General features: G+C 47.4%; 1 long non-coding RNA gene across 1 annotated transcript; it reads right to left on the bottom strand.

Moving 5' to 3' along the window:
• Positions 1 to 2,406: 2,406 nt before the first annotated feature.
• Positions 2,407 to 4,316, bottom strand: LOC135370727 (uncharacterized). The gene is made up of 4 exons (XR_010415441.1): positions 4,178 to 4,316; positions 3,119 to 3,340; positions 2,592 to 2,711; positions 2,407 to 2,495 (listed from the first exon to the last, which is right to left on the bottom strand). It is a non-coding gene; the product is annotated as an uncharacterized LOC135370727 (long non-coding RNA).
• Positions 4,317 to 22,140: the final 17,824 nt, after the last annotated feature.

The following is a 22,140-nucleotide window of genomic DNA, read 5'->3' on the forward strand; positions in this document are numbered from 1 at the left end:
TTCCCTAATGCTCCGACTATTACATTTCGGAGATCACGTAACATACGCGACTTACTCACTTCCTCTCGCAATAATCAACAGAGTCCCGGTTGCGCTCCTTGCAACAGCAACCGCTGCCAAACTTGCTTATTTATTGCAACATGTACCTCCACCTGTAGCACTGTTAATGGTTTCATTTTCTCTATTCGGCAGTCTCTTCACTGTAACTCATTCAATGTTTGCTATCTCATTACATGCAAATTGTGCAATAAACAATACATAGGCGAAACACGTAACACCATCCGTGAAAGATTTTATGGCCATAAATCAGATATTGTTAATAAACGCCAGTCACCTGTATCGCTACATTTTAATCTTCCGGGACATGATCTGCATACGCATATGCTTATCACCATTTTAGAATCCGGGTACGCTAATGACATCAAACGCAAAAATTGAGAATCCTTTTTCATTTCGAAATTTGCAACGTTACAGCCGCACGGCATCAACGTGTACGGCGGTCCATTACAGTCCTTTACACTATGAGTCTATTTATTGTATTATCACTTGTCTGCCATTTTTCACATCATACACGATGATACACAATCAGTAAGACACCAACTCCGCGTTACTTTCCCAGAGTCTGGAAGCTCTTAGCCATCGAGGTGCTGTGTGTCCTCAATCCTTCGCCCTTGAGCCTTAATTCCCCGTACGCATTCTAAAGCCTTTTGTGCCAACTGGCTGCTGTGCCTATTCATGTGCTGTTCACTGGTTTCCTCCACGTACAACTCCGACTCGTCTGTATGTCTCTCTGACCTTGTAGAGCCATTTCCTACTGATTGCGTTTTGTTTTTCATTTTCATTTTGTTTTTCATTTTCATTTTTTTTGTTGATATTTGTATGGCGTTTGTATTTCTCTTCACCCTTACCCTTTTCTCTTGTACCATGTGACTGGTTTTTGATATATGCTTCACCACTTGTAACAGGTCCTCAAACCTGAAGAAGTGCAGCCTACTCCACGAAAGTCTTGTTTTTAATGTATATAGTAAACAGCTGATGCTCTTAACCGTCTTTGTTATTTTTGATTCTGCATCGCCGGAAACTTGCACATTGCTTTTCTTCACGTTCTACGATGTTTTGTGTGTCCAGAGAGGATAGCTTTTCAATAATAACCCTTTATTTTGAAAATTACTGAAAAGACTACAAATAACTTGTGCACGACTTTGGTGGCGGAACATTTGACCGCTTTGTATCACATGAGCTGAAAAGAAAAGAAAGTATTACTGAGCCTCCTTAGTCATAATGCTTCCACAACAAATTAAATTATTTGATGAATAAAGAAATGTAATATGCTCGTAGGAAGCATTTACAACTTACATGTTCCCACTTCTTACTATATTCCTCTGCGGCCCTCATTGCCTCAAGCATTTTTAGGTATGTAGCCCTCTTGATTTTTTTATGCCTGCTGGCTCCCTTCGTTCTCAATGATACCAACCAGGTGCCTAAAATCGCAACCAATTAGTAAAATTTCCTTATGAGTATTCAAAATAATTGCATGAAATATTCTTAGTTTCACATGGTGTAATGATCAGGACAATCACTCCATTTCTCTACCAACTATTCCAAATAAGTTTATGAAGAACACTACACGTCCACCACTGCAAGTGGCACAACAAATTTCTGAGCACATAGATAGGATTTTTTTTTTCATCCGTGAAACATGCTTATGAGCATAGTTCAGCATGGCAGAGACACCACCATATGTGAAGCATATGAATGTCTCTGAAAGGTTAGCAGTTGATATGGCCTCTGCTATACGTATGTGTTACATTGCCTGCTGTATTTACTGCAGTATGTATCGTACTAGCCGAGTAAATATGTAGTATAATATAACGAGGGTTCTTGCAAGACAGGCCCGCAGATAATCTAAGCTAGAGCACCATCTAAACTTCCAAACCAGTTTTTTGTTACTCTACTACACCACGTGAGTTTCAAAATGCTATATTTTACCAGTATGTAATGTGCTCTCCTACAACATTTCGATGCATGTCACAACATTTTTTTTATATCTGCTGTACTCTATCCAGGTAAGCCATGCAAACAGGAAATATACCTGTGAATAAATATCAGGAGTGCCTCCCACCTTCAATGGATATGCAGGGCCATGACGCTGCCATGTGTGCCACTTCCTGTCGTTGAGAGGGAAGCAGAACATTGTCTGCTTCCAATGCATCAAGTACTGTCTTGCTGAGGCTCTCCCAAGGGTAATAAATTCGTGAGAGCAGAGGCATTTGTGGGATTGGTGAAGGTGCACTCACACATGTTGACTGGTCTAAACAGGAAAGCAAAAGAAAAAATGGCACTTAAAGCCCCAAGCAAGAGGGCAAAGTGGCATCTGGAGATGTATGCGCTATACCTTGTTTTCATAGTCCATTTTTAACAATGAAAATGTCATCGAGGCATTTCTCAGCACCAGCAACCATAGAGCGAAGTGATAACTCATCCATTAAATACACCTAGAAAGAAATAACTGGTGTTACAAAGATTTTTAGAACAACAATGCAATTGGAGCTCATACGAGCGTTATAAACGTTATAACAAAAGTGACATACCTGTATGTTGCCCTCCTGACAAATTCCATGACCCACAGCAACTCTGATTAGCTCCTCAAGACATGTTACTGACACAAAGTTTTTCGTTTTGTGATCTCTACTCCTGATCTTCAGAAACGTCTAATAAACAAGAAAGAAAGAGAAAAAGAAGCAACATTGAGCAAGCTCTGAAAACCACACACATATAGCAACAACTGTAGCATGCACAGGGAAAGATATGTACCTCTCATATGGAACTTTCTGTGTCAGAAAACGAAGTTATTAAGCAAAACCGGAAGTAGCGTAGATATTTTGCAAAAATTTGGTTGAACAGACTATATATACCTCCATAATCATGGCTGAGCAGCGATATTCTGAGGGAGACAACAACAGAGTTTATTACTTCAAAAGCTGAATATGGATGACTGTCCATTAACTCTGAGGGTCGCACACAACAATATACACTTGTCTCTGACATTCAAGATGGTATAGCTTGAGGTCTGGTAGAAAGCTTGATGTGTTATGCGAAAAAGAAAAATTGGCATCACCTCAGGGCCAGTTTCCACAAAGATGTGTACCGGTTTCCCATAGCGCAGGTTGTACTCGTCTCTGGAGACCACAAGATAGTGTCCTGTTGTATGTTGAGTCCCAAGAATAGTGATTGTCGAAGCACACAAGAAGGGGCTGTCAACTCAGAGTGCACGATGCATCTGTGATGAGGTGATGTTTTCAGCGTGCAATATCTGCTTCTTCACTGTCCACACGGCTGGCTGCAAGAAGCCACAGGACAAAACTTTCAAGACAATACTTTTTGTGTTGAATGTGTTGGCATTTCGTCAGGATGGCTCATGGAGGAATTGGTTCTATAGTTCTTGGAAGCAGCATTACGTCCCTCTATGGTACAAGGAACACCACTTGCAAAATCTTCATGTGATAGCAGATGGTCGAAAAGAGCTCGACGGGAAGAAAATTTCTGCAGCAACAAAGTGCACCCGTATATCACCTACCAAGAGAGTGCAAAAAAGGGATCCATTTATAAACAGCCTTCAGCTGTGCGAGCATGAAACCGTTACTGGTGAAAATTTTGACGCCGCTAAGACGAGTGAAAGGTACATTTGTTTGGAAAGACTGTGAAATGTGACCTCTTTGATGAATTGCAAACTGTAGAGGATCGGAATTTTGCAAACAGGAGGCCTTCCTATAGTGCAAATCCAAGAGATTTCAATGGAAAGTATAACAGGCCATATCGGAATGATATCCACTTCGGAGATTAGGACACTTTCAGATGAACATTCCACAACAGAGGAATTCCGTTTACTCCAGCTCCAAGGGGGGGAAATAGAGTCACAACATTTATCAATTCTTTGTGCGAGATCACAGCAAAACACAAAATATTTCAGTAGCCTCCCCCTGCACGAGTGAACGTTAGGCAACTCTTTACGTTTCTACTCATGATCTACACACAGTGACACACACAGACACTGCTTTCCTGCTGTTGCACACCGTTGCTGAGACGCGTATGCAACGAAACAATTTTTGCAACCATGCTTACAAGTGGTGCTCGTATTTCACTTGTGGTGGAACAACGAAACAGGTTGTGAACTCACCTTTGCTTTGCGGGGGTACAGTCGGCCAAAGACCAAACGCTAGATGCACTTCCAAACACTTAAAACTTCACGGAGCGTCTCATGCGTCTACGAGGAAAGAATTTCGCGGGCTTCCAGTTAGCGGCTCAGGTGACAATGCTGTATTGCTCCGCGCTGCGCACTCGCTGACGGCGAGACGCGAGACGCCGGCGTCCTTGAGCCTGCCACATTCATCCGAGCAAAAAGTTAGAATATTACGATATCACTGTTGGATCGTTCAAAAACGGCAAATATGTGCTTTGCTGAAGACATGAATCGTCTCCCATATTTCTGCTACCATAATCATGACGTGGTCTGAACAAAATATTTCATTTTCAGCGATGTTGCTCTATACTCATTCCTGGAAAAGACGACGGGATAGCAACGGTTCATGTACCGCTACGGAATTGGAGCAGCAATGAAAAAGAGAAGCTCTGGTTCCGTGGGCGACGTTCCGTAAATTTACGGTCTTTGTTAACAGTGTAGGCCCGAAATCGGGCGCGGAACAAACATCCACAAGCCAATTTTTACGTCGTTTTTCGTAGTTTTGTGGTCGTTTAGCACAGACACGTTCAGGCGCCAAAAACTGGAGCCAAAGCGAAAATTTAGCAGGCCAGATAAAGATAATAGAACACCGACATGATGAAACCCGACAGCCCTGGCGAGACGTAACATCTGTCCAATCGGCTGTGGCGGCCCCGGGAATGTGTGTATTGTCATCAAGCAGGAGAGCTACCTATGGAGGTAGTCCCCTTTGGACAGACACTAACTTTACGTTACAGTCCTACAAGCTAGATAACAACACTCTCTAGGAGAGTTTGCTTTTCGTACTGACCATACCAAGCGAACAATCCAAACACGGGAGAGCCGCTGCAGAGTGCAGTACGGTGCTAGCGAGCTGGCTAGAACACGATTTGCCACTCACCCTGAACGTGGCGGAAAAGACGAGTAGACGTCAGCCAGCGGCGAGAGCACTCCACGAGACCATACAGTGCTTGCTCACGGACAATGTGGCTACGAAGCCCTGCCCTGACAGCCTGAAATATAGCTGCGTCTCCGAAGTCTGGACCACCGAAAGCCAGCCGGCAACGACGGATCCAAATATGAAAGTTGATCTCGGTAATTAATAAAGCCAATTGTTTACGCTGAACGCGCGGAACAGGCAACGGTTCCAGGAACTGTACGGTGGCCCAGGCGACAGTCGACAGCTGAAATATCTTGGTTACTCTGCGCCACAGCAAAAGAGGAACACGACAACGCCGGAAACAGTGCTCTGCGGTTTCACACATCCCGCAAGACGGGCAACCGTCAGAGCGAGAGATGTGAAAACGGTGTAGTCGCTCGCGAAGAGGAAGAACGTCGTGGGCCAACTTCCACTGAAGACTGGCGCGGCGTGCATCTAGCCAGCCCGCAGTGATTCGACGCCAAGACAGCTTCGACGGCACCGAAGGAACTGGGGGACCCGACTCCAACTCCCGGATAGCTGTATAAAAATCGCTGACAGCCCATAACTGGAGGTCAACGTCCGGAAGCAGGGGTCGCAAACGCCGTACAACATCAACACAAGCACTGTATTCATGAGGCAGGACTTCGGACCTAGGCCGAAACCTAGGGCTCTCAACGAACCACCTGGTAGCACATCCCAGACAGTACTGCACTAATGCGCACGCTGGGTGTTCGGGAGTGTGCAATGCCTCGAAATAAACGCGCGACTGAAGTGCAAGGCACTTGTCGAGCACCACCGGCAAGGCTAAGCAGCCCGGTCACGTGTACGGTGCAAGCGGGATCTCGCGACCCACTCCACCGAACCGCCCCAGAGGAAACGGAACGCGTGCCTCGTGATGGCAGTACGGATTAGTGGTGGCGGCGTGGCAACGACTCCTAAAAACCACAAGCGACTGTAGGACCAGGCCAGTAGCAGATGAGCACGAAACGTGATGGGCAAATCGACAAACTTAAGGCTGCCGCAGGACAGCTCTGCAACGATTAAACACTCGTGGCCAATTTACGGTAGATATGCCAGTGCAATCAAAAGTCACGCCAAGAATTTTGACTTCTGGCCTCACTGGAACACAGAAAGGAGCTCCGCAGGAAGGCTGGTGGTTCAAAAACAGTGCTGCACTTTTTGACCTATTCAGTATTGCCCCTGAAACGGCTCCGTAGTTCTCAAACGCCTTCAAAACGGGCCCTAGGGAACACTCGCGAGAAACGATCACAGAGATGTCATCCGCGAACGCAAAAACAGGTGGGGGGCATCCATTGGGCAGTGGCAATGTAACAGGAAGCGAGCACAGTCTCTCGAGTAGAGGGTTGATGCTGGCAATGGTGTACAAGGCGGGAGAGAGGGGACACCCTTGACGGACCCCACAAGTTACATCAAAGGGGGACGACAGTCCGCCAGCGACAGAGACAACGCTTCTAGCGCCCCTATACAACGTTACCACATACCTGGTCCAAGCAACGGCGAACCCATATGCCCTCAGCCGAGAGAACAGGTATGCGTGTCGCACGCGATCGAATGCCTTGGACTGATCGAATGACGCCAGCACAGCGGGGGCATGACCACTGTTAATCCAGTGGATGGCATCACGAAGAGCGATTCTATGAAGGTCTGAGGACCTGCCGGGGACGGAACATGCTTGGCAAGGATGTAACACCTTCTCCAACAGAGGTGAAACGCGCAATAGAAGAGTTTTAGCTAAGATCTTATAATCGCTCGTCAGTAAAGTAATCGGATGATAAGCATCTGGGTCCAGTTTTCGAGACTTGTCTTTGCACAGAAGAACAACAACACCATTCTGCATGCTGGGGCATAGCAACCCCTGGGATAAGCAGATGTTAAAAACCCGAGTCATGCAAGAACCAATCACACTCCAGAAGCGCTTGTAAAACTCAACTGGGAGGCCATCAATGCCAGGGCACTTTCCGCTCGCCATTGAGGAAACAGACGTAAAAACTTCATTTTGCGTGAGCGGCCCTGAGTCAACATGCTCCATTTGTTTCGCCGGCAGTGGGCACTCTCGGCTGACAACAGGCTCGTCGTGAGGTGACTCCTGATAAAAGGCCGCGCAATGCTCACGCATTGGTTCCTGAATGTCACCGGGATCAGTCAGAATTGAGCCGTCAGCTGACCGGAGCTCAGTAATTCCGAAGTCCGGATTTTCTGCCACATAGCGCTTGAGCAACACACGGGAGCAATATGCCTCCCGGCACCAGCGCACCACATTGCGTTGCGCAACAAATTTGCGCCAGGACTGCATTCGCAGAGAGGCTAGGCGCCTCCGCACGTCCTCGATATCGGACGCAGATTCAGGACTGCGTGAGTCAGGGTGGCGAAGCACAGCTAACACCTGCCTGAGTGCATCTCTACACTGCCGGTGTTCACGCGCGCGCTGTCTGCCCCAATGCCGAAAACGGTGTGCTGCATCCAGCTTTAGAGCCTCCCAGTGACTAGGCCCGAAATCGGGCGCGGAACAAACATCCGCAAGCCAATTTTTTACGTCGTTTTTAATTTCGGGGTCGTTGAGCAAAGACACGTTCAGGCGCCAAAAACTGGAGCCAGAAATTTAACAGGCCAGATAAAGATAATAGAACACCAACATGATCCGTGAGATCCCCAGCAGGTCGCGTCACACACTGGGTGATGAAACCCGACAGCCCTGGCGAGACGTAAAATCTGTCCAATCGGCTGTGGCGACCCCGGGAATCAACCCAGGTGAATTCATAGGCATTCCCGTTGACGTGCGACCAAGCATCAATGAAACCAACAGAATTTACTAAGCGCTCAAGTTCTCTATTCGCTTGTCTGCCGTGCTGTCGGTCTATCGTGCAGTTGAAGTCGCCCGCAAAGAGTAGATTTTGGTTACCATAGAAAAAAAGGATCAATTGTGCGAAAGAAATCGGAGCGCTCACTGCGACGGGTAGGGGCGTAAACATTAACAATCCGAAAAGCACAACTGCCGTACTCTAACTCCACCGCCACAACCCTACCTTCGGTGTCTGTGTCGAACCACCGGACGGCACCCCGGAATGACGGCTACACTAGAATACCCACGCCTGCTCTGTGTGGCGAGCAAGGACTGAAAAAAGCTCTGAGCCCATGTGAATCTTCAAGGGACTTGATCGCACGCCCGGAAAGACAACAAGTCTCTTGAAGAAGGATAATGTCCGCACCCGCCAACTTTGCCCAATCGACAGCCTCCACCTGCTTGGCCTCCCTGCTAAACCCCCGGACGTTTAAGGTTGCAAGACTGAACAGAGACATTAAAAGGGAAGGAAATGAAGCGAGTTGAACACTAGGACTCATCGTCCATTTGAGAGTCATCATGCACTTCGGAGCCGTCCGAGGCCACACGCATACGTTTAGCGACAGAGGCCGGAAAATCCCTATCACCCACGTGGACTATCTTGGGGTCCTCATCAATTACCAAGCGCTCGGAGTCTGAGGACGCAACACTGTCATCGTCCTCACCGATAGCCTCGGTAATCTGGGTGTTACACACTGCCACAACGCCACCAACGACAGTACCCGTGCGCTCAACTGGAGAAGCATCTGTTGCATCAAGAGCACCGCCACTGACTGCTACGGCTGCAACACTAACAGCACAAGGAGAACTTGTAACGGCGCTAACAGCAGAGACACCTGCAACGGTGTCATCGGTATCTGCTCTGTCACCACTAACTACGTCTCCACTACCATTATCGCTGCCAGCACTAACAGCGAAAGGCTCTTCCGCCACACTAACGGTATCGTGAGGCACTCCCACCTCAGCCGTGGCACTCTCGTTCGCGAGCGCCTGCACGGGAGGCGCTCCATCGGGAGCAATTGATAGCACACCGCTACCAGAAACACGGGACGCCCAAGTAGTGCCCAAACATTCGGACAAAGCATGATCCCCGCCACAGCGCTTACACGAAGCATCACACCTCTCGTGCACAAAGTCACCACAGCGAGCACACACTGGCACCACGCAGTCTTTTTTGAAGTGGCCCTCTCCGCCACACCGCATACAAACTCGTTTGATACCGTCATAGTTGACGGTCAAACGCTTACCACGCACACTTATGAAGTTCGGAACCGGGGTCCGCATTTCCATAAGACAGCGCCGTTTGCCCGTTTCAATACCCTCTAGCTCCTTCTGAGGGAAGGTCTCGCGGGCTACTTTGGTGACAGGACCGTACTCAGTAAGAACGGCCTCCACAGCTACATCAGGGATGCCATCTGGCACCGATATAACTGAAACTGTGACCAAGTTGGACTCCAACGAGACCAACTCGATCACATTGCCCTTCACTGTGAGCGACCCCAGGGACTTAAGCTTCTCAGCACCAGACCTGGTCTTCACAATCAGATCACATGCTCCACCACCAATGTGGCGCATGCTTTTCACTACTTTCCCTACCTTCTTGACAAGAGGAAGTAGGAAGTCCTAGTAGTAGGAAGTAGGAAGTAGGAAAACGCTAACGGCCGACTGGCCGTAGGAACAGGTGGCGAAGACGCCAAAAAACGACACGCTGTACTCTCTTCACATAGTGAGGCAACCACACAAAGAAATCAGCACACAGAAACAGAAAAAAACACCCAAAAACCAAAAATCACCCACCCGAAATATGGAACGAAGCTCGTATTGCAAACTGTAGGATGGGACAAGCGAAAGCTTGCCCACATCACACTTCAAAAATACTACTGCCCTTAACCTCGCCCTTAAAACGAAGCTACAGCCTGCCGATGCCGATGCCGATGTGACAACTCCAATCGATATTTAAAACTGAGAAACCACACTAGCAATGTCTCGCACGTCGAAGCTCATCAAAACTTGCAACTCCAAATTGCTGGTGTCAGCGGAAGCGTCGCTCGAACAACACACCTCAGGCGATCGTTCCTTGGTTTTCCTTCTTCTTTTTTTTTAATTTCACACAGGTCACGACAAGTCAGATCCTTTAATTGCCTGTGAAGTGAATGGTGAACCCGTATGAACTGTTCGTTCTTCTGACAGCTTGCTACATCGATGCTTCAGGTATGCAACAGCTCCGCTGCGTATTCAGCATTTCTTAGCAATCGAATTTGAAAGGTTGCTGCACCAAGCAAAATCTCAAGACTCAGTGATCGATCAACGGTGGAGCGACTTGTGCCCTGTCTGCTGAGAACGTATGCAAATATGCTAGCTAGATGTAATGGACGTACAGCAGCGTGGTGAAACTGAAAATGAACGGTACAACGTATAACGGAGATTCGTGGCAATGCGCTAGAAGCGATGCTTCACACTGAGCAGCGACAGAAAACATTAATTAGCTGTTTTCACTCTCTAGTCACACGAATCACGCCTGGACATCGGGTAAATGCAGGGAGCGGATAATGCGTAACGAAAGTGGTCCGTGTGAGGGGGCTCGCCTTACATATAAGTATTCTCCCAATTATTAGTATTGTTAAAGTGGCTAGAAGACGGCGCTAATGTTCCTGCAGTGAAGGGCAGTAATTGAAGCACCAAGTACTCCGGTACTACATCAAGCATGTTACCAATTACACAGGGTGTCCCAGAAAACGTGTCATTGAATTCTAATAAAAAAACTACGCCATCTAGAATCATGCGGTCAACAGCATTTGTTCTTACTAGGTTTTGCCACATCATGATGTGCATGTCATGTAACCTCAGCTTAATGATGTAAATTTTGGCGAACTGAAGTCGAAAATTTGCCAAGTAAGGTACACTTTTTTACCCCACCAATGTGAAGAGCGTGCCAAATTTACACAAATTAATGATAATTGACAGGAATATGGAGTAGCTATCATATCGGAAAAGAAAGCCGAAAATCATGCTCTGCGGAGCTCGCAGAGGATAGCGCGCTATGAATTTTTCAGCGAAATCATTGTCAGTCCGACGAAAGGAGGTTGGAAACCGAGCCCACACCGGCATGGTAGAAAGAGATAACACAGACATAGCTTATCGCGTCCGGCTTCGGCTGGGACGATACCTTCCCTCTCCCAATTCCAGGAACTGCCACTTTTTCGACTATCACTCTGTGGGCTGGGTTTGCAACCTCCTTTCGTCGGGCTGAGAGCGATTGTGCTCAAAAGGCCTCGCGCGTTATTCTCAAGGATCCGGATAAACGCGATGTTCGGCAGCAGCGGTTCGGCAACAGCAGTTCGGCAACAGCGACCCCGTTTAAACGGGGTCGCTGTTATACAAGGTGCTTATTTTGCCGCTTTACAGGATTTAAAAAAAATTTCGAGAACAGCATAGATGTCGTTTTTGCAAATGAATTATACGGCAGGCGGACTTCCTCCTTCCGGAAGAGAGTAGGTAACTACAGGACGAATAGTTACCTGAAATTCATTAAGTAACTTTTTAATCACGGAATATCGGGCAAAAGCGAGAAAGCAGCTTGAGAGGCTATCCTTGTTAAACGCCACTCCACTTTTAAACTCCACGTTTAAAAAATTTGAAACACGCATGTCTGTAAAAACATCCCAAAATTTTCATATGGAAATGAGCCGAAACTGCAGAAGTGCGCCTGAGGAGCACCCCGTCGCATTCCCGTCGCCGACGGAGCCTTAGCTGGGCTGGAAAGCGCTTTATCTCGCCAACAGAGCGGCACCTCATATTCTCCATCGCTCGATAGCCTGTGGCCCTCTGGCGTGAAATGAGAGCTGTACTCCCAGCGTTCCCGGTAGCCGCAGTTTCGGTTCCGGCGTTATGTTTTGTTTTGTGTGTAATATTTTGTATGTTGTTTTGTTTGTATGTAAGTTATGTTTTATTTAATTAGTGTGTGTATACAAACGAGCCGCTCACTACACAGTTCATAGCCATTGTCCCAATGATGGTTACAGAAAGTTATTCGATGGGGCCACCTCTTTACAAATTATTCAGCCGGGGGTCCTCCATGAAACACCCGGTAGAGATACTGGCGATTGTTGGCAGCATGGGCCCAAGGAGGACCTTGCAGGGGACATACTCATAAGAGCGGTGACGAACTGACTCTACGGGCGCATCAACGAAGTCATTACGAACGTATGGCTCTGTTATGCTCTGACAGGATTGATGAGATGGATAGTTGTGTATCCATTAAGGCGGTGTGCAGCGTCCATGTCAGATTCACGTACAGGAACGGGAGGGAACTTGTACAGTTGTACATTCGATTTAAAATCAGGGAGCTTGTTGCGCAGGACTTCACTGCGCAGGAGGATTCCACTGCATCGCTATGACGTTTCAGTACAATGCCGTCATGCTGAGGTAAAGATAATGCCTCCAGTGCCTTGAGCCTCGGCGACACACCAGGAAACGCAGAGACAACTGTTTTAAGTGCCACGAGTACCGCAGGGATGAGTTCCAGAGAAGGCACATCTTCGATTGCTGGTGATGGTAACTGCTTTCTCATACCTGCTGGTTATGTCACAAAGGCGTACTGTCCCGACGACCGGTTTATAGGCCGCGCATTCGGGCGGTAGTACTGTGTACTCTTTAAACCGCTTGAAGCATATGTAACAGTTAAGTATCGCTTGACCAAGTGGTAGTTTCTTTTAAATGTGTCACCTAAACTTAAGGGGTCCACACGTCCTCACATGCTGTACATGCCACGCGTAGCGCACAGCGATTTAGGCCTCGATGCGGTTCTCCTCATCTACGATAAATGAACAGCCCCAAAAAGCCACGTTGCACAAGAAATATATTTATTGGAAAGTTACGTGCCTTTCAAGAGTGCTTCTCCGTCGCTAGCGTCCATTGTCACGATGCACAAACGGCGAAACACAACATATGGACGTACGCTGCACGCCGCACCTTTCCTTAACCATTGTGGCTACTCTGTGATTACTCGTGATTGTCTTTTTTCAGATTTCCGGACTCAGTTTCTACCGCAAAACGTAATACCAACCACAGAAGATGATTAACTCACCCATTTGCGGCATCGTCAGGACGTAACCTAGGAGGAAATAGAATGTAAAAAAAGTTCCAACAACCGAAAAAGCTTGCCTTACTTGCTTCTATAATCCAGGTTTAATGTGCAATTTGGGCTTCCCTAATCCACGCATCAACGTTCGTGCATGAAGCGCAGAATTAGCTGTCTGCATGCCTCAGGCGTTGTGTCCAGGCTGCCGGTGATCAGGACATCTGGGAATCAGAGCGAATATGAAAGAAAAATACGCACCTCAAACGACTCCAATTTTAAAAGCAACGAGCGAGATTCTTCGAGCACCGAGCAGGCTCGTCTTCGCTCCCCGACGTTTCACAACAAACTGGTTTATCAGCGGCTGGAAGAAACGCATTCTTCCTAAACGTACATATCCCTCTTTCTACGGGCCCCAGTTATTGCAGATTTTTTGATAGAATGACAGTGCAGAATCGCGCTGCTGCATAATGGAATTTATTGTACTGGTGTTCGGAATCACGCGAAGTATTTTTGGAGCGCATGGAGACGCGCGTTACACAGGAGATACAGGTGGTACACCACACTAGAGGTACCTAGCTTCTGTCGCTTGAATTTCGCGATGGTCGAGAACTGCACCTTCTGGTTGAAGACTGTACTTGATGAGTACCGCTTGGCCCAGGTGCGCGTCCTTGTTCATGCGGTACATATCGGGTGCCGGATTTAGAGCGCAGCACTGTATTCTTCAGAAAGTTTTATTCACGAACGCGCTATGTACATGGCATTAATGGACCGATTGAAACCAAAGAGAACAAGAAAGTCAAAGGTCGCCTTAGTCAAGTATTTACAATATCGGGTTGTACAGGAAACTTTTACTTATCTAGTTGTGGCGTTCTCATAAATTAATTTTAAACTTCTATGGAGCCCATTCGGGACAGGAAGTTGTGCGAAACGACATAGAACATGCCTACAGACTTGGAAGCTACAAGCCTTGTTGCAGTCGTCCTATTATCATTCGTTTTCTATCCTATACCACGAAACCAATGTGCTAATGAACACTTCCAAGCTTCGAGGCACAAACAGTTTCATGAACGAAGATTATTCACCCGCTGTTCGAGCGGCATGGTCTGCACATGTTCGCTACGCTGAAGAGACTGCTATGCCCTTCGCCTGAACGCCAAAACGCGTAAAACGCCTAAACATCCTACTTGCATTACACCTAACAACTGTCATAGCGAAGACAAGCTATTATCAAAGTGGGATAGTGGGAGTCTGGCAGAATAGAGATCCACCTGACCGCATTGCAGTAGCAGGGCTCATGCAGCAGCAACATCAGCTTGTTATGTTTCACTTCCACGAGTGAGTGCCATTGCTACTATTGCAGGGAATTGTCCCGCTCTGCAGCCACGAAAAAGATTATTTAAGTGCCCTTTGAAGGATTGCATGGCCGTGTGGGTAATGTCATCAAGGAATCAAGCCTGGGATGGGTGCAACATCTTGTCTTGTAGGTGAGTCACCCGTGAAGGATGTTTTGAGCAAGGACCTTCTAGTCGCGCGGCAACAAGGTTATGGGCCGATACGCGTCCGGGTACTGCTTACGCAACGGATCCTTACACAGCAGAACGACAAGAATCGACTGCAGTGCTATGCAAAGCGCCCCTCTTGAAGACAAAGATTAAAGACCTTACTCATGGTGTGTGTGTGTGTTGTCATCAAGTAAGGAAACTGTCTATGAAGGCAGGCCCTTACACATGTAATGCAACTCTTGCCGACATAGTCGAGAACAAGTCCACCCGAAGGTGGATAGCTGTGCGTCCGAGCCAGATCATGCAAAAAATCTAGAACTCAGGAAGAGTCGCTTCGGAGGGAACATAATCTCCCACTCACCTTACGCGATCACAAGGATCCTCCGGCGTACTTTTTTTTAGGAAAAAATCTTCCCGGGAACAGCACCGCGAGCGATACTGCCTCGACGACCTATTTACCGTCCGCGTTTACAAACAGCGCATCGAAAAACTGTTCAACGTATAAGTCTAGCTATTAGGTCTTCAAATGACTTAAGGAATTAACGATGCCAGCTGAAAGTCACTGAAAAGGTTAGCCAGCTGTAGGACTCGAACCCACATCTTCTGGATTCCCCGTCCAGGGCTCTACCAATTGAGCAAAGCTAGCACTCCTTCTCAGCGACTCCCAGGGTGCGTCATCTGAAGGGACAAACCAGTCACTCTCTCTCACTCAACCTCCTTTCACTCTTACATTTTTTGCACACTCATACACACGACAGGGATCCACGGAAGCGGCATATCTTGAACATGAGAGAACTGATGTTCTGAGGCTGGAACAACATAGAAGGGACAATTACATACAAGGCCTGAAGTTGCCTCAGAAATTAACGATGAAAGATGAAAGTCACTGAAAAGGTTAGCCAGCTGTAGGACTCGAACCCACATCTTCTGGATTGCCGATCCAGGGCTCTACCAATTGAGCTAAGCTAACACGCCTTCTCAGCGACTCCCAGGGTGCGTCATCTGAAGGGACAAACCAGTCACTCTGTCTCACTCAACCTCCTTTCACTCTTACATTTTTTGCACACTCATACACACATTCATACGACAGACATCGACGCAAGCGGCAAATGTTGAACATGAGAGCTGATGTTCTGAGGCTGGAGCAACATAGAAGGGACAATCACATACAAGGCCTCAAGTTGCCTCGGAAATTAACGATGAAAGATGAAAGTCACTGAAAAGGTTAGCCAGCTGTAGGACTCGAACACACATCTTCTGGATTGCCCGTCCAGGGCGAATGTGTGTGTGTGAGTGTGCAAAAAATGTAAGAGTGAAAGGAGGTTGAGTGAGAGAGAGTGACTGGTTTGTCCCTTCAGATGACGCACCCTGGAAGTCGCTGAGGAGGCGTGTTAGCTTAGCTCAATTGGTAGAGCCCTGGACCGGCAATCCAGAAGATGTGGGTTCGTTTTATTTTTTTCAGTAGAGCACGGATCTTCAGGCAAAATGGCTATTTTTCCTATGAAGCCCTATCGTGCCTATCTTATATATGTGCACGAATTATAGGCTGACGAACATTTTAAGTGTGCTTTAATTATGCCTATAAATGCCTATGCCGACGTTAGCGCCTACACTGTTAGAAAACTTTATACTTTTTGGGGTATAAACGGCTTGTCCCTGGGCGCAGACCTCTTGAGGTATAAACGCTATACGTTCCTCAAGGTATACTACCTTTATACCTTCCTGAAGGTAAATTATTTGCACCTCAGGGTATAAACATATACCTCCTATATGGTATATTTTGAAGACCTTCTGGTATAACTGAAGAAAACGGTAATACTCGATTTGTTTCAGGGTCATGTCCGAGTCAACAAATATTAGGAAAAGTATTTCAAGGGGCAGTTGGCATTTGGTGGAGAACAGATAGCTATACAACACACCGCGGCTACACATTGTGGAGACCATCCTTCGACCATCCTTCCCAAGAAGCAACTTAAGAAGTGAGGGCGTGTAAATTTGTTTATTTTGGGATCAAATAATCGGCTTCCAGATGCCACTACCAAATATAATTAGAATGCTACACTATTACTGACTATGTTTTTAAGTTAACTTATTGTTTAACTGAGATGATATAGTCGTGGTGACAAATTAATGTGATCCCAGATGTTGCGGAAGAAAAGGTATACAAAACGCGTAAGTACAAACGTTATATAGAAGTACCTTTTTATACCCTCAGTTGCCGTGGAAGGTATAGGATCAGTGATCTATAGCTTACACATGGTTTAAACAGGGTAGAGACAGTGGTGATGAGGCATAAATGTCGTACTGTAGACCTTACCACCAAAGCACCATCCCGTGTTAGGGCATTCAAAGAGAAACTTCCGGGTATTCCCCTGCCACCAGAACCCATCATTACACGGTGGGGAACCTGGCTAAATGCCGTCTAGTACTACAGCAAGCACTTTTGCTGATGTAAAATAGTGATCAATGGGTTTTCAGCAGATGACGGCGTGACAGTGAGACGGGCGCAAGCTGCGTTTTCTGAAAAGGGAATTGAAGATGACCTTGCCTATTTATCTACCCATTTCACATTATTGGCAGACACAATCTGGAAACTGGAGACATCTGGAGCCATGCTCACCCAAAGCATTGAGCTCATTTAGGTTGCGGAGGAAAGGTTTGCTGCAGAGCCCACTGGCCCCACTACTGCGAAAGTTTTATAAAGCTTCAGTCCGTGTTGGACAAAAAGAGCAGCTTTGCTGTTCTAAGAGAAGTAGCCAAGGTTTAAAATGCAGCGAACCTTCACTGATCCCGGAAGGTGTAAAATCGTCGAATGTTCCCAACTATAAGTATGCTCTAGTGACATCAGTGAACGTTGAGCGATCGTTTTCGGCCTACAAACTGATTCTAAGTGAAAAGAGCCACAGCCTTGATCCCGCGAACCTAGAAATTATGCTGGTGTGCTACTGTTACCATAACATTTCTCGCTGTGCATAGCTTATATATCAAACGTGTTACGTCGCGCAGTGTGTTCCTTACGTTTACGAGACCAAATAAATGCGAAATGAGTAAAAAATTCATGCTTAGTGACGTTGGCAAGATATAAAGTGCTGAGTCTACCCATACGTAATCGTGTCTAGAAAACAGATTGATTGTGCCTATATGTGCCTATTACAAGACTTTCACTGCCTTCTTTATGTGCTTAAAACGTCGTTTTCCGTTCCTAAACATCCGTGATCTATACAAAACTATCCGAAGCATCCTTCGCGCCCTGCTTAGGTTCAACGCGGGCATACGTCGTATCCTTTAGATGTCTGTGAAGTGAGTGGAGTGGGCTTCACACAGTTTCCCGTGGACGCCGTCATATCGAAAGCGCAGCGCCGTCTACCAGGGGGAGCATGTTAAAAAGTGTTGACCGCCGAAGCCAGACAGCAGGAAAGCGCACGTGTCGTGTGCTCCCAACCTTGTATCATTTTCCTCCTTTCTAGCATGGGCTGTACACAGATGCTGCAACAGCGTTGGTTATGAGGCTGGCTGAAAAACGGTGTTTACAAACTGTATGTAGAGTAGGAGACCACGAGAATCTGTTTTATGTATTCTGAAAGCTCGCAACGTCGATGCCTCAGATACACAAAATCTCCGGTGATTATTTAGCATTTTTCGGCATTCAGTATTCAGTATGCGCAAGCACCCAAGGTACACATATTTTTTCACCAATCACGCAATTGGGATCACCAAGGGCTAACCGGCACCGGCGAACCCAAATTTGGAAATGTATTTCCGCAGTAGGACATGCTACATGTTTCTGATCTCTTGCTGCAATCGGCAACGGTGCTATGAACCTTACTGGGCCCATTCGACTCCTGGAAGCTCAAAAACATCCGCCACTCTGCTCCACAGTAGCAGCGGAATCCGACGCTGAAGGAAGCAGTGTTCCAGCTACTCCGAGATGCCACAAGACGGGCAGTGATCCGTGCCATAGATATGGAAGCGGTGCAAAAGCTCACGGAGCGACAGTATGCCATGAAGTACCTTCCATTGGAGACTCGCTCGACGAGTGCCCAACCAGCCAGCCGTGATAAGTCGCGAGACACTCCTGGAAAGATCAGCCACGGCACTAGGCAGGGAGGGAACCATCAGGGCTTCCATGAGTGCGGCGTAGAAATCACTGGCTTCCCAGAGCGAGACGTCAGCGTCCAGGGACATTTCGCGTACGCGTCTGACAGCACCCATGCAAGCTGTGAAAAGTGTAGAAGGAACTTCTGCTCCCCTAGTGGAGTCAACGGTATCGGTGAACCGCCGGACGGCATGACCGAGGAAATGGTGCACCAAAACGGACGCCAAACGATCAGGACCGTGAAGCCGGATCTGTAACGTGCACGTTGTCATCAAGTAAGGAACCTGTCTCTGAGGGCGGGACTACTGGAGAACAACGAATGACCTGGTATTGCAAGCGAAAGGTTGATCTGAAATGCCCGGCGTTGAACTTTGTTAAAGTATAAAACTGAGAAGAGACATCTATAATTTGTTGCACGTCGAAGCTGATCAAAACTTGCAAGTCCAAATTGTCGGTGTCTGGAAGAACGACGCTCAAATAACATACGTCAGGTAACCTGCTTTTTCTTTCTTTCTTGAATTTCACACAGGCCATATGAATTAGATGCCTGTTAAGGGAACGGTGAACCTATACAAACTTCATGTTCTTTTGAAAGCTTGCAACGTCGATGCTTCAGATACGCAATAGCTCCGTTGTGTGTTAAACATTTTTAGCAATCGAAATTCAGCAGTGTGGTGAAGCTGAACAAAAAACGCCGGTTCTGTCGTGGAAGACCTCCAGCGGTGCGTCACGGAACGGTACAACGTGCATCAGGCATTCGTGGGAATCGGCTGGAAGCGATGCTTCTCACAGGGCCGCGGCAGAGCAGCGACTGCCACTCTCCAGTCACATCAATCGCGTCAGGACATTGGGTAACTGCAGGTAGCGGGTAATGCGAAAAGAAAGTGGTCCATGTGGACGGACTCACCTTACATATAAATCTACTCCCAGTTATTACTATTAAAGTTGCCGGCAGATGGCGCTATTGTTCCTGCCAGCGATGGCAGTATTGAAGTACTAAGTATTCCGGTACTACTTCAAGTATATTACTGATTACTTGTACTTTGCTGTAAGAGGACATATCACATAGGTCTTAACTCAAAAATGAACTTTTTTCTGCGATAGATGGCGCCACACGCGCGGCCTTCTTACTCCTCCGACTTTGTAAGAAGTCCATAGCGTCTCTGATTGGAGGACACGACAAGCCCACGTGACAGGCGGAGACCTATGAGCTGGGTTGTGTTTCCTTTATTTTTAGATTTCCTCCTTTCCCCGATTTGCTTTTGCGCGGTGGATTTGGTTGTCTCGCGTTTGCTGTTTGGTGTGTACGTTTTACTGGCATTTCTCGAACATGCCGTGTGACTGTCGCGTACCGCCGTTACCACCTCGCTTTCTCGTGGATGAAGATTGCTCTGATCGGTAGCAGCGGGCTAAAGCTTTTCACCCGATACGCAGAGACTGTCCGTGGAGGTGTCTATTCGTGATATGGTGATCGTAGTTTTCAGTTTTCGTGGTGTCACAGGATCACGTGTCCCTGAGAGTGTCGGGGTTCTCCAGTTGAGCTGAATAGCGATTTTTGTCAGAGGCAACGGTATCCAGAAAGGACGTGGGGTTGTCGACGGTCATATGACAGTGCAACATCCCGTTGCAAAACATCCCCGCTTTTCTTGCCAGTGACATTTATGCTGTTGAACCATGGCGTTCGTTGCTGTCGATTGGTGTCGTGAAAGTGCTCCCTCAATCGGCTCGCATTATTTCATAGTAGAACTCAAGGCTTGTGCGCTCGCACAGGACTGCTAGCAAAGTTCGATATGGTTTCGCACTCCCCTTTAGAGCATTGCGCGGGCCTTGTCGGGCCGGGCTTTACGTTTTTCGCACGTGCCCGTGCCAGGTTCGGACTCGACAACACATACCATGGTGCGGCATGTACGTCAACAGACTTCATGAGACTCGACAGCTGAATTTTTGTGTCCATTTTCATGCCTATTTCGTGTAACGGGTCTCGGTTCTTCTTCTTCATAGGGGTTAGGAGATGCCAGCCAGATGGCTACGGCTTGCTACTCCAAATTCCAGACGTATGTACTCACACATGTTGGGGCCCACAGGCGTGGTGGGCGCGTTTGGACAGCAGAAGGAGCGTCCTTCAACAAAGCCAGAGAGGAGCAACCGCGTACACACGACACCGCTCTCTCCGTGAAGCAGAGTGAGACGCTGATCAAGAGGAAAGCCGAAGTGCGGAGGTTTCAGGCGGTGCGGTGCGGTGCGGTGCGGATCCCGGTTTGGAATTTCCCGCGGGTAGTGGGTCGGTTGCGGGTGATATTATTGACACCCGCGCGGGTTGCGAGACTGTTGCGGGCAGCGTTCTTGGCACAAGCACTGCTGCGGGTCGGCCACGAACAAGCAACGGCTACAGCAACAACAACGAAGAAAAAAGATCATACCAAATAATAAGTAAACAAAGGCGCCGCAGCCCCTGCTGGTCGGGTCCGGTTGGGTGCGGATTTCATTTTCTGGTAGAGCGCGGGTGGCGGGTCTTGTCAGAGGAGGTAGGGGTCGTGTATGAATTTCACCCTCAAATAATGGGTTGCACGTCATACGGTCCAAATGCCCATTTTGTCCAACTACCAAGTGTCCCTCTGGCTTACGCTAACAATTGGGAAAACAAAATGCGTGATAGCGCTTTTCTATAGAAACCGCTGTCTTGTCCCCCGTCCTGAGTTTCTTCAGCTATCAGACAAACCAAACAGTGCACGTATGCACAGGTCATGCGCGTTTTGGCACTGTAGTCGCCTCTTGAGAAGGGGCGAAAAAAAAGGGGCGAAAATCGTGCCAAAATTTTGGCGGCGATTTTGAGTAAATGGCCGCCGGATTTGGCCAATTTCGTGATACAGTGTGCGTGCAGACGGCAGGTGTCAATTTGTTACTTCCTTCACTGAATTATTGTTACTTTTTTTATGGGGTTTAATGCTAGCCGGGCCTTCCTCAACCACGATAAAAATTTCATAATTCCAAGATAAAGCAACCTGTCTTCCAGTCTCTTCAGGCTGACGTGTTGAATTGTTTGTCTGAATATTCGATATTTCGGACGCGACTGTTTATCATAGTGTAGTTTGCATCAATTGCGGACTATCCGATTCGAAAATAAAAGAAAGTGTTTATTTCCGCGGCAATCGAACTACGATTTCGTTTTCACCGTCAGATATTGCAGGCGAATTTCCATCCTTTCCGCGGTGCATATACAGTTCATAAAAGGAAGCTTTTGACCACTCGATAAATAATGTGTTGTTTGTAGTGTTTAAACATATGATCGTCCCACTACAGCGAAGGATTCTTAGGAATACATGCAGAATGCTAATGACAAATAAATCCGGGTTTGGGTAGCGTGCCGCAAAATCTTGTGGCAAACGTCCCCACCCTCACGCTCATCGCAATATATTTGGTTTGGCTGGTCCATAAGGCCCTAAACCAATGTGCGAAACGCC

This window comes from Ornithodoros turicata, chromosome 1 (genome assembly GCF_037126465.1).
Source record: "Ornithodoros turicata isolate Travis chromosome 1, ASM3712646v1, whole genome shotgun sequence".
In the NCBI taxonomy this organism is placed as follows: Eukaryota; Metazoa; Arthropoda; class Arachnida; order Ixodida; family Argasidae; genus Ornithodoros; species Ornithodoros turicata.